Genomic DNA, 13,110 nt, shown 5'->3' on the forward strand with positions numbered 1-13,110 from the left:
TGAACATGTCCCAGAAAATTAAATGGCTCTTGCATTCCACAAATGTCATGACACTAGGGGGAGCTCTAAGTAATTTCATAGTGGGAATTGAAGTGGTGAGAGTCTTAAGTATTTTTCTATGAAGAAAAACAAGGTAATTTTTCATTTAGTAAGTAGATTAATACTAGTGATACTTTGCTGGCGATAAGAGACTTTCCTAGGGCCTCTCTGGTGGTGCAGGAGGTTAAGTCTCACCACTATTAAGCTATCCACAGCTACTGCAGCACAAATTCAATCCCCAGCCAGGAAGGTGACACACATGGCATAGTAGACCTCTCCTGTCTTACCTGCTGCTTCCCTCAGCAGTGTACTTCAGTTACACAGAGTGTACTTCAGTTGTTCTGCCTGCTCTGCTCCCTACTCTGTCTCAGGTGAATCCTCTCACCCCCTCCCCAGGCACCACTGGCCTGTACCCCAGCTCTTGTATACATAAAAAAATCTTTTTTAAAAAAAAAAACTTTCCTACATGATTTATATTTAAAATAGGTTACCAAAGAACTCATTTATGTTATCTAAAGAGGCAAGAAACAAATATTTTTAGAAACTCAGTATTAGATGAAATAGCACATGCTATATAATGGGTAAAGCATTTCCATTCACGTAATAAATGTTTTAGTCAGATAATGGTGTATTAGTGTATAGCTTTTCATTAAATCTAGATTTAGTTTAAACTTATAGCTTTTCTTGTTTTAATGGTTGTGAAGATTGCCCTCATCATAGGATCAGGTAAACCAGTTCCCTGTTTTACTGCCTCTCCCAGACCTTGTATATGCCACTAATAATATCTGTACTTCTCCCTGAGCTCCACTTCTACCACCAGGATCTCAGAATCCTAAAGAGATAACCAGGTATAATGTAGAAATTTAGAATCGGAAAAGTATGGAATCCTTTCTACCACTTACTGTATCATTTTAGACAATGTTAAATAGCTTACATATTGAGTACTTACAGGCACCATTATAACACTGAGCACTTTATAGTATAATACTTATTATAAATATATATTACATATGTCATTTATATATATTTATATAAAATATAAGTTAAGTATTTTTTATATGTAGTATGCTTATAATGAAGCTAAGGCAAGTACTATTAATATCATTTACAGATAAGATTAGGATCTGAGAGTTGAACCCAGATACAAAGGTAGGTTGTCCGACACTAAAACCCTGTAGATAAGTAATGCTTTGCCACTTCTACTTCACAGAGTTAAAATAAGGATGAAGTGATAATGTATATGAATATTTGTGCATAGTAGATACTCATGAACACATTCTATTTCTTCCCCCTTTCACCTTCTATTCCAGAGAAGATGGAACCCATTCTCACTATCTTCAGCCCTCCCTCAGAACTGAGGTTCTAATTTTATACTAGTTCTTTTGTTTCTGTCTTTTAATACCTTAACTTAGAAAAAAATTCATTTCTTTAGAATTTTTGAAGTATGTTTATCCCATGACTTCAATTAACTACTTGTTCTTATTAATTATTGTTATCACACTGATACATGACTGTCACAACCCATACCTCATGTGATAAAGGTCTGTGTGAACATACTGTTTGCTTTCAGAATGACAATGTCAAGTTCTTAAAAAGTTGCTCACAGACATGTGCACCCCAGGTTAGTTACAATATGATATTTAGATTTGCTGACTTATAATCAAGTCACTTCTAGTAATCTGACCACTTTCTATTTTCACTATCAATGGCAGGAATGTTTGAATTGATAACTTATGCAGTGACAAAAGAATGCAAGTGGGATTTACATCTTGCATTTGGATTCTTTATATAATTATAGGATTCCAACAAGGCTATTCTCTGTATTTGAATATAACTGTAAAACCAGCAAGATGTACAAATGGAATGTAGCCTGGAAATAGCCCTGAATGAATCTTCCTAAATCTACTATCCATTATCTACATAGCTTTCTAAACATAGGTCTGTCTAGGCCTAAAAAAATAAAATAGCTGATCTCCAGGGTTTGTAGCTCAAAAAAGTCATATTAAAATGCCTTGTTATTACAGCTAACGCTTCAACAAACTTTTTCATCAACTAGACTTTCTCCACCTAGATATTACCCAAAGGTACTTCAAAATCAATGTTTTGATAGGTAACTTATCTTGCCCCTCAAACTTGTTCCTTTTCTTTGTTCTTACAATAGAAACCCAATAATCACTCCTAATTTTCCCTCACCCCCTACATCTCATCCCACCAAATTCCATGTTCTCTCCTTAGTGTTCTCCTAATCTTTTTTTCTACACTCTAACCGCCATTGCCTTATTTAGACTTTTGTGTTCTTTACCCTTGTCTACTATGAGGTCTAACGATGACTTTCACACATAACTAAAGTTTAGGCTTTAATGTAGACCAAATACAACAAGACCTATACAATTCCTTGGCCTGGTCAGACTCTCCCTTTTATTGCCATTTTGACAGACATTCCTAAAAAAAAAGGAAAAGAAGTCCAAAGACTTTATTTTTTTCAGTTGTAAAAGTTGAAAACAATTGAGACACTCCCAAAATGAGTGCTGGTAAGCAAATGACATTAGTATTTACAGTTTATGCCAGAATACACAGTATACAGCAGATAATAAATACTTAACAAGTTACTAAATGATTGAAGCCTGATAACAAAGATGTGGATTAGATCACACTGTGAACATATGCCTATGAAATAATGTTGGTGAGTGCGGCACCACTAAGAATGTCCCCACACTGAGCTGAATCCAGATGTTACAAATTACTGCCTGTCCCCATATATTCAAAAATAAAACTTATCACATTAGTCATATCACCAATATGTCATATCATTAGTCATATCACCAATTAGTCATATCACCTCTTGAAAATAAATGCTATCTACCCCTTAGGTCACTGGGTATGGCTAAGATATTTCATTAGCCAGAGTCCCTGTCTAGCATTTGTGATCCTGACCTCTCCAACTTCTAAGTGGCTGAAACCTCAGCTTCTTTTGGGCCCACCCAGAAAGCTGACATACCCTCACAAGTAAGCAGTGCATTCTCTTATAAGAGGGTGTGGACTGAATCTTACTGCACAGGACTTCACCAGCATGGACATGGGGAAAATGCCTAAGTGAATCTATCAGGGAAAAAAATGACTAAAATCTACTGAGCTATGCAAACCACTTTCTTAAAGTCAGCATACTAAAAAAGTTAGTCAAAAGTTCTTCCTCTATGAAGTTAAACATTAAGATCACTTTTTTTCTTAATCATCCCATACTTTGAATAAAGGTAAGATGATAACATGATTTTCTAACTCTCCACTAGTATCCAAGGGTCCCACAGCTAGAAAACTGTTCCCAAATGATGATCTTTTCCAGATCTAAGAAAAGTTGGTATGATCTTATCCATTCTGTTCCCTCACAAATGTTCTTAATGCAGTAATACCAGTTACCAAAATTAAGAAGTAATGAAGAATATGGGAATATTTGGTTAGCTCAGTGTTCTTGATCTAATAGCTTATATCTATGGTCATGTGTGTTCCTGATGCTTTTATATTGCATGCATATACTTCATGTTAGTAAACTGTTCCTTGTTCATCAAATTGAATTAATTGTGCCACTGTCGTGATAGCAGCAAAGGACAACTTGAGTTCTAGGTGTTCTACCACTGGGTGTCTGTATGAAGTAAGTAACAAAATCTAAATGTTCTTAATTCATAGAGATCATATCCCCATAGGCATTATTACTTTAATGAAAATAAGCCTTAGTGTTGGAAGCATAAATCCAAGCCCAGTGTTCTTCCATATAGAAAACTCTAGAAAAGGTTGTGAAAAGTTTTGGCACTCAACCTGTAAGATGTTTTTATGTTTCCCTAACCTAGGTCTCAAGACAGGAGCTATCTAGGACTACTAGGTACTGGCTAATAATACCTGCTCTATATCTAGCACTGGGATCTGACCTGAAGTTATTATAGTTAAGGTACAGTTTAGTGAGTGTTAGAAGGGCACATAAATCTTTAATCAGATCACTTACTGTCTTTTAACAAAATGCCGTGAAAGCAAAGAAAACTGGTCATGATCAGAAAAAAAGGCCTGATTTCACAAAGAGCCAACATTTTAACTAAGCATGAAAAGCATAAATTTACCTAGTGAATGTCAGATGTGGGTGGAAGGGAAGGTGGGAACGCCTTTGAACAGTCTAGTAAAGTCAAATTCATGGCACAGAGAGATGGGTTCTACTCAACAAAGTATGTTTGGGAACAATGGCAGGCAATGAGACTGGATTGTAGGCAAGGGTCAGATCAGAAAAGGACAGACATTTAATCTTTTGTAGAGAGTGAAAAACTAAAGATTTAAGTAGATAAGTGATTTGTATTGGGAAGTATCTGTGGCTACCATCTGGAATATTGATTGGGGTGTAGGGACTAGTTAGGGAACTTAACAGGAGTCAAATTGAAATTACTTTAATAAAATTGCATAGAGAGAGGGACATGGTAGGAACAAAGATGGAGAGTAAGCAGAAGTCTTAAAAGAAATGTTACAATTTTTCCTAAGGGTAAATGCTGCTAGAATAGACTGCTGGGTTACCAAATCTGCTTTTCCATACATAAAATAGAAACTGTTATCCTTGCCCTTACTGTCTTAAAGGATTACTGCAATGTAATCTGTAAAGGTAAGTACGATGGGCAATGTAGTTACTAATAGTATTGTCATAGTGATCTTCATCCACAGAACTATCATGAGGTTAAACAGTATGAACTCATTTCTTTCATGGGCTTTTAAATATCAGCATTTTCATGTGATCTAATAGCTTGTGGGTTACTTGGCTTTTCCAATTGCTTCCTGCCTTCTTACGGGCCATATCATTGTCCTTTTGTTTTTTGTTTACATGAGCAATACATTTCATCACGAGGATTTCCAGAAATGCCTTAATGTTTCATTTGGAAAATAAAAACAAATTATGAGAAAATGATTAAATGAGAAAATTCATGCATATACAATATGAGTAAAAGTTAATCTTAACAGTTCCCTACTCCCTCCTCATTTTTCCCTATTCACAGAAGGTTTGGCATAGAGCAATCAGTTATCTGCTTCCTTGTGTCCCAGAAAATCTGAGTTAATAGCTACTTGCCAGGGATTTTGGTATGTATAAGAAATGTTCAACTGTCATAACTGCATGCCAAAAATCTTTTAACTAAATGACCATTTAAAGTATCAAACATCATTCTTTGGAATTGACTTAGTACATAATCTGTGTCAAGTTTTTTCTGGAATGCTACAGTCTTACCACTTTTCACATCATTCAGGAAGTTACTCATTTAGCCAGATTTCCAATAAACTCATACATCTAGACTGTGTCATACTCCTTTGGAAATGTCATCACCTTTTTAATAACTGCTTTTTTGCAAAAGGAAAAAATAAAAGTGAACACACCGGCCTTCCACACTCCTGGGTTTCTGCTCAGTTTTCCTGTTTAACATTTTTGTTCTTTATTGAGGATTTTAGATTTTGCATTAGTTTAATACTTTTTTTAATTGAGTTTTAATTGTAGAAAAACTGTTTTTGTTCCAGCATGTATATATGATGAACTAGACAGACAAAAATTTTTGTGCTCGTGAGGCTAGATTTATAGCAATCATCTCGTTAGAGTGGATGAGGCTATGAAAGACATGCCAATGGGATAGGTAGTGGCTGGCAGAGGGAGGGTAACGGACAAAGAGGGATCAAAGAAGTTCAGCAGTTGACATGACTGGGGTATTAGAAGAACAGAATAAGTGGGATTTTTTTTCTTTTTTGTAACTGGGATATAGTGATAGAAGATTCAGTAGGAGAGGTAGGTGGGACACAGAAAAATTATTCTCTGATTTCTAGCTTCCAGCTCCTCTGAAGGGTTGGGTTCTGTATCCTTTCAGCCCAGAAATATGTGATCTGAAGTAAGCTGTCACTGCCATTGACAATCTCTATTGAATAGAACTTGGCTGCTTTGCCCCAGAGCTTGACTTTGCCCCTATAAGAAATGAAGTCAGAGTCCTTGATTCTCCACTAAGTGATGGAACCACCCAGAGATAAATGCTAGTCAGTGTTTTGGGATGTGTCACTTCTAATTTTAATGTGATTTCAACAATAGAAACTTCTAAATAAATCAGTGCCTGCTTCTGCATTACTTTAAGCTGATTGATTCACCCCATTCACTGGTTTAAGGACTAATAAAATAATTGTGGCAATCACTGTAGCCAATACATGTTAGGCATGTTGGTACTTCACACACATCATTTTCTAGGGTAAAGAATGTTAAGAAAGTTGACTAATACCACACAGGTAAGTAACAGGGAGCTGAGCAGAAATGACATTTGCTGAGCATATAATGTGGACTGAGCACTATGCTAGTCTCAGCACAGTCATAACCTTGCTATTTCCCTTCAGCCTCACAGAGTAGAAATCGTAGCTCCCCCCTCCACCCCCCCAGTGACTGTTGTGGGAGGTAAGTATTTGAATGTCTATCCCACCATGGTTGTGAGCAATGTGTACAGCAATTGGCGAGCTAATAGGAAGTGGGAAATGAATACTAGACAGCCAAAATTTGACAACCATTATTCCCTTGCCTTGTGTTGGTCCAGTTGCATCTCTGGTGACTTCCAAGATGCCCATCTCCTCCCTGAGCTCCTCCATGCTTACTCTGGGGTTCAATGTTTCCATTTATAAAATGGATGCTTTTTTTTTTTTTTTTACTCCTATTACATAAGAGGGTTACCTTAAGTAACCAAGTTTCCAGGATTGAGGGTGGCTCCCCATCAGTGCCTTTTGAAAAAATGGGAGAGGTGTCATCAGAATTTGAGGATGAAGGGAACCAGAGAGGATCTGGTTTTCCCTCAAGGTTACTGAAGGAAATGGCAACATAAAAGGGAGCTGGGATGGGAGTTCTCCAGCAACCTCAGGTGTGGCCCAATCACAGGTTGTGTGACAAGTCATGATTCCTTTAAAATCCTGCTGGTTTCCTGAGAGAGCTGCTCTCAGTTGACACAGTGAACTTTCATTGATTTCCACAAAAGGCAAAACAGAAAAACAAGCATCATCAGACAGAAAAGAAAATGGGAGGCAGAAACAAGCACAGTACCACATATCTGGGGAACTGTGCATTTGCACCCCAATTATAATTTGTTGACAGCAGATTGCAAAGAGGCTGAGCAAGAGCAGTGTTCCCATGGCATCCAGGGCATTAGCAAAACAGAATAAACTGGAGCCAAAGAGTTTTCTTTCCCTTTTATTCAAAGAATACTTAGGAAGCCACATGTTTGTGGCTCTGGGTTTTAGATGGGCCTTCACCACTCACTCGCTGGGAGTGAAATATTTTCCCTTTTCTCTGGTTTCATCTTCAAGATTCAGCTCACTTACCATTTCCACTATAAAGCTCTCTCAGGCTTGCCCTAATTGTTGTTGTTGGTTTTTTTTTCCTGTACTCACTCAGCCTTCACTAATCTACCTGTGTACCATATGGTACAATTTAGCATTTTACCATACTGTCTCCATTACCCCATAAACTCCAAAGTTATGGGTGGTGTCTGATTTGTCTTAACATTCCCTTGTCCAGCTCAATAAATGACAAAATTAGTCATCAGGTCTCTTGAATAAATGAACCTACCTTTGTTTCCCCAGCTGTAAAATAGAGATAGCATTTGCTCTGCCTCTTCCCAGGACTATTCTAAACTAAGAATCAAGAATTAAGAACTTTTGTCCAAATCTTACCATCAACTTACTGTTTAGTAATAATAATTATAATTCATAGATGAACAACACTTTATAGCTTACAGTTTTAGACCCATTTTTTAATTTGTTCCTCACAGTCAGTTATGGCTTTGTTATTTCACAAATGGGAAAACAGCTCAAAGAGGTGAGGTAATTGGCTGAGCAATTACTCAATTTAGCCAGAAATTGAACTCTTACCTCAAACCTCGTGCCTGTCTTCTCTCTATTACACATTGTTATTTTTACTTTTATTGTTGGGACAGCCCCTCATCTACTATGAAACAAGCAAACATACAAAAATCTTTTCTATAAACTGAATTAATGACAGATAATGTTCTTCACTTCTTGCTTAATGGAAACTTGGTTTTCCCACAAAGCCACACTTCCCTATATCCTCTTTCAGTCTCTTGATTACATTGCTTGTCATGGGAGCTTCCATCAGCAGTCCCATTCCTTTCTGTTGACACTAACCTACCACTATCCTATAGCCTGCATCCAACAAACCCATCAAACTTTCCATCCTGGGACTTTGACTCTTGGATGAGTGATCCAAGAGCGAATGGAGTGATGGGAAGGACTCGTGCCATCTTCCATGCTGTCTTTACTAGTGGTCTTCAGATTACCTCAGCCCGGTCCTAATGGTTATGGACCTGGCTCAGTCTTCAAGTTCTGCCATTGCCCAGATAACTTCACTGCGAAGTCATATAACACCTGAGCCTCTTCTTTTTTTTTTTTAAAGATTTATTTATTTGTTCATACAGAACTGGGGTACAGGCCAGAGTGAGCCTCTTCTTTAATGTTGACAACAGTCACCATCACCTCACAGCCACAGTGATAACCTCTACCTTCTTGACATCTGGAACCAGTCTACTATAGCCAGTCTGCTATAGATGGAGAGGTCTGAAGTTCTGCTGTATATATCTCTGACTGCCACCTCTTGATTCCCTAGTTCTCCCCTTTTTTTCCTCCCACCACACCTGCTACTTAACATCCTGGGCACCACCAAGCCTTTGGTCTCACTGTTTTCTCCCAAGTCCATGACTTCCCTTAATATTTCCCTTCCCTATTCTGGCTGGAACTTACCATGCAACAAGAAACCTAACATCACCCTCTTTCTGACATACCCTTTCTGAAATGTCAACATTTTTTATCAGTCCAACCAACCACCTCGCCATTCCTATACTTAGGAGTGGAAACAACCATGATTCTAAAGTGATTCCGTGATCACCAACCTCAAATGAAGTCTCATAGATATTTCAGCCTTGGTTATCTCTTCATGACAGGTATGCATTAATTAACAAAGTTGAGGGGTCTATTCATTCATTTGACAAATATTTATCATCTGGTATATACCAAGCAATGCACTACATGTTAAACATATTACAGTAAACAAAAACAGACACAGTGCCTGCTTTTGTAGAATCATATAGTCTGGTGGAGGAAAGAGGCATTGCCAACTTCATGCAAACACATAATTACAGTGATTACAGTGTAAAGAATGTGCAGGGCCCTCCCTGGCAGCACAACAGTTAAAACACAGCATTATGAACCTGCCACAGCTGCTTCAGCACAAGTTCCGTCCTGGCCAGGGAGGTGACCCACATGGCACAGCAGACTTGTCTCACCTGCTGCTCCCCTCAGCAGTGTACTTCCATCAGTTGGCCTGTTCTGCTCCCCACTCTGTCTCTGGTGAATCCTCTCAACGCCTCTGCACCTCTGGCCTGTACCCCAGTTCTGTGTGGATAAATAAATAAACCTTAAAAAAAATGTGCAAAGGGCACCTGACTGTTTTAAAAGTACATAATAGGAAAATCTGTCATTGTCTGAAAGGTCAGGGAATTGCCCTGCTGAGAAAGAAACAGTTGAGACAATTTGAGAACTAGTGGAAGGCTTGAGCTAGCAAAGCGAAAGGAGAACTGAAATGGAAGCACTCTAGGTGAAGGGAAGAATACCTGTGAAGACCTTGAAAGAGGAAAAGTAAAAAGGTGCCTTACATGAGTATATGTGATGGCAAGGTTAGAAAAGTTAATGAAAATCATCTTCAGATGATTTTAAGAATTTTGAACTGTAGTAGAATTTTTTAAACTAGTTTTATGCCAAGGATGGCTTCATCTGATTTACCCTGTCTTTTAATTAAGGCCAACCTGCTTATATGTTAAAAAGGTAACTGGAGGTTAAGCGAACCACATACGAAGCTACTGTAATTGTCCACTCCTGGGACTAATGGCTTAGTGGAGAATCTTAACAACTGTTTCCGAACTCCTAAATGCCAGTAACCTACTTCTGATTCCTTCTACAATGAAGACCACCACCACCAATACCACTTGGGCAATTAGGCTGCTTCCTGCGTTGAATGAAACTAAAAATATCAGGTGTGAACTTCCTCAATTTCCTGCCTCTATACCCAGAAATTGAACTAACTGTACTTCCTTCCTGCCAAATTCAGAGAAAAAGGATCAGTTTTTCATTGTCCCCTTGTCTGCTTTATCTGGATCAGTACCACATGCCATGGTGTCTCCATTCCTCTCCTCAATTAGAATTCAACTTTCAATTAGAAAAACACCTCCTGCCAACCTAGCTACTACCTTATCTGTCTTCCATTTATAACAAGTATTATATTGTCTATTCTTCCTATATTGCAGTGTTCACCAAATATTCTAGGTACTCCCCATATTTCTCAGTTCATTGGAAGTTAAGCAGAATGACCAATATTTCACTTTGGACCAAAGCATAGAATAATTGACAAGTGACCAGTCAATGACTGGGCCAATTGTGGAGGGAGTTTCATCTTCTGGAAGTTGCAACATCAAGATGATGGAGCCTCCTTCACTCTTAACTTTTTTTTTCCTTAAGATTTATTTATTTATTTATTTATTCATTTATTCATACAGAACGGGGGTACAGGCCAGAGTTACAGGGCAGTGAGAGGATTCACCAGAGACAGAATGGGGGCAGAACAGGCAGATCAACAAAGTACACTGCTGAGGGGAGCAGCGGGCGGGTCAGGAGAGGTCTGCCGCGCCATGTGGGTCACCTTCGTGGCAGGGGGAGATCGAACTCATGCGGAAGTGGCTTTCGATTCTTGGTGTTGCGCTTTAACCCGCTGTGCCACAAGGGAGGACCTACTCTTTTACTCTTAAGTGACTGTATAGAGCAGCACCACCCCCCCAACCCAAATAGTGCTTACAAAAGAAACAGATTTTTGTTGATCATTTGAGGAGGTGTTTGTTACTACAAATATCTGATATATTTACTGTCCCTACTTCTTCATGGTGTTTCTACTTTAAAAAAAAATTATATTATTTCAGTTGTACATTTTAGCTCTCAGATACCTTCTCTCCATTGATGTTACTGAGCAAATGCCACCACAGACAATAGATATTAAAGACATGGAGAAACTGGAAATCCTCATACAGCTGGTAGGGATGTAAAATGGTGCTGCTGCAGCTGCTTCAGAGAACAGTCTGACAGTTCCATAAAAGATTAAACATAAAGTTACTATATGAAGTAGCAATTCTATATATAAACCCAAGAGAAATAAAAATACATCTACACAAAAACCTGTACATATGAATGTTCACAGCATCTTTATTCATAATATAAATATTCAACCCAAATATCCATCAGCATGGATAAGCAAATGTGTATATCCAGATGATGGAATATTACATAGCAAGCAAAAGAAATACAGTCTAACTTGGATGATACATAGTCTAACTTGGATGAACCTTTGAAATATTATCATAACTAATAAGGGGCCTACCTGGTGGTCTATGCATTAAGTCTCAGCGAGATCACTGCTACAGCCTGAGTTCAATCACAGCCAGGGAGCTAACCCACATATGGCACAGCAGAACCTCTCCTGTCTCATCCTTTAGCAGTGTATGTCAACAGATCTGCATGTTCTGCTCCCCTGTCTCTGTGAATCCTCTGTCCTTCTGGCGTACACCCCAGGTCTATGCAAAAATAATAATAATAATAATAAGTTGATTAAACTACGAAAATACAGTGTCTAATTTAAAAAATAATAACTGATAGCAGTTAGTCCCAGTGACCGTATATTGTATGATTCCATTTCCGTGACAGATCCTGCATAAGCAAATCTGTAGAAACAAAAAAATAAGTTAAAGGTTGCCCAGAGCTAAGGGTGGGGAGGGTTTGGAAAGAGGAAGCAACTGCTGATTGGTACATGGTTTCTTTTGGGATGAAGAAAACGTTTTTAAAGTTTCTGTGATTATTGTGGCATAATTCTCAATATACTAAAATCCATTAAATTATACGATTTAAACAGGTGAATGGTTGTGTGAGTTGTATCTCAAAATTGTATCTCTATTTTAATTTTAACATTTAATGATTTTTTTTTTACAAAGTTTGGAAATGAGTAGCATCATCAGAAGAAAAAAAAGGGGAGAAGCGTTCTCAGGATATTAATACTCCATTTTGGTTTAAGCAAAAGAAAAAGTGCACATGAAAAGAATCCGTAGGATTCTAAGTTCACAGAATCCAGTGAATTACTGATTAACCAAGCCTTGATGGGGAAGGAATGAGGGAAGTTCTCGAATGTTGGTTTCAGGAGCCAGGAGCATCTCTCAGTGAGCTGCTATTAATAAACAGAACTCACCTCTAGTGACTCCCAGTATCAAAGTTTCTATTCCAAGTTTCAGATTCCCAGGAGAGAGGAGTTCATTGTCTGAGCTTAGGTTAGGTTTCTACTGGATCAATGAACTCTGTCCACAAGGGGGACAGGATCAAATCACAAGGACCTGATTGCAGGAGACTTGTTTGTGTAGCTGATTCATTTGCGCAATAGAGGACAATGGCCATTAAGTGGGGCAGATAAACAGACACTAGCAGTAGTGACTACAATCAAGTTTTAAAAAGGCACACTCCAGAACAATTTGTCTAGTAAGATCATCTTTTTAATTAAAAATTTTAGTATGAGCTCATGAAAACAGGGCCAGGCAAACAAGCTTTCCGCTAAAGATGGTAGGCTTAAATGTACACATATATTTTTCTCGTTCCTAAAAACCCATTAAACCACTGTTAAGGGGTTTAAAAAGACACAGACTCCCTTGGATGGGGGAGGGGAAGAAGATGGTAGATGGACAAATGGTGACGGCCGATCAAAGGAACTAAATTTTACACATGAAGAGGGAAAGGCAGAGAACCAACTTTATTTATAATACAGAAACCTAAGAAAATTCAGGAATTGAGGACAAATAAGGTGGGAACTAAATTTAGGAAAATCAATTGGACATTGCTTAAGAAATACATTTTGGGCCCTCCCTGGTGGCGCAGCGGGTTAAAGCACAGCACTAAGAAGCTTGAGCCACTTCCGCATGAGTTTGATCCCCGCCTGCACCAGAG

This window comes from Condylura cristata, unplaced genomic scaffold (genome assembly GCF_000260355.1).
Source record: "Condylura cristata isolate star-nosed mole 26May11 unplaced genomic scaffold, ConCri1.0 scaffold00015, whole genome shotgun sequence".
Lineage (NCBI taxonomy): Eukaryota > Metazoa > Chordata > Mammalia > Eulipotyphla > Talpidae > Condylura > Condylura cristata.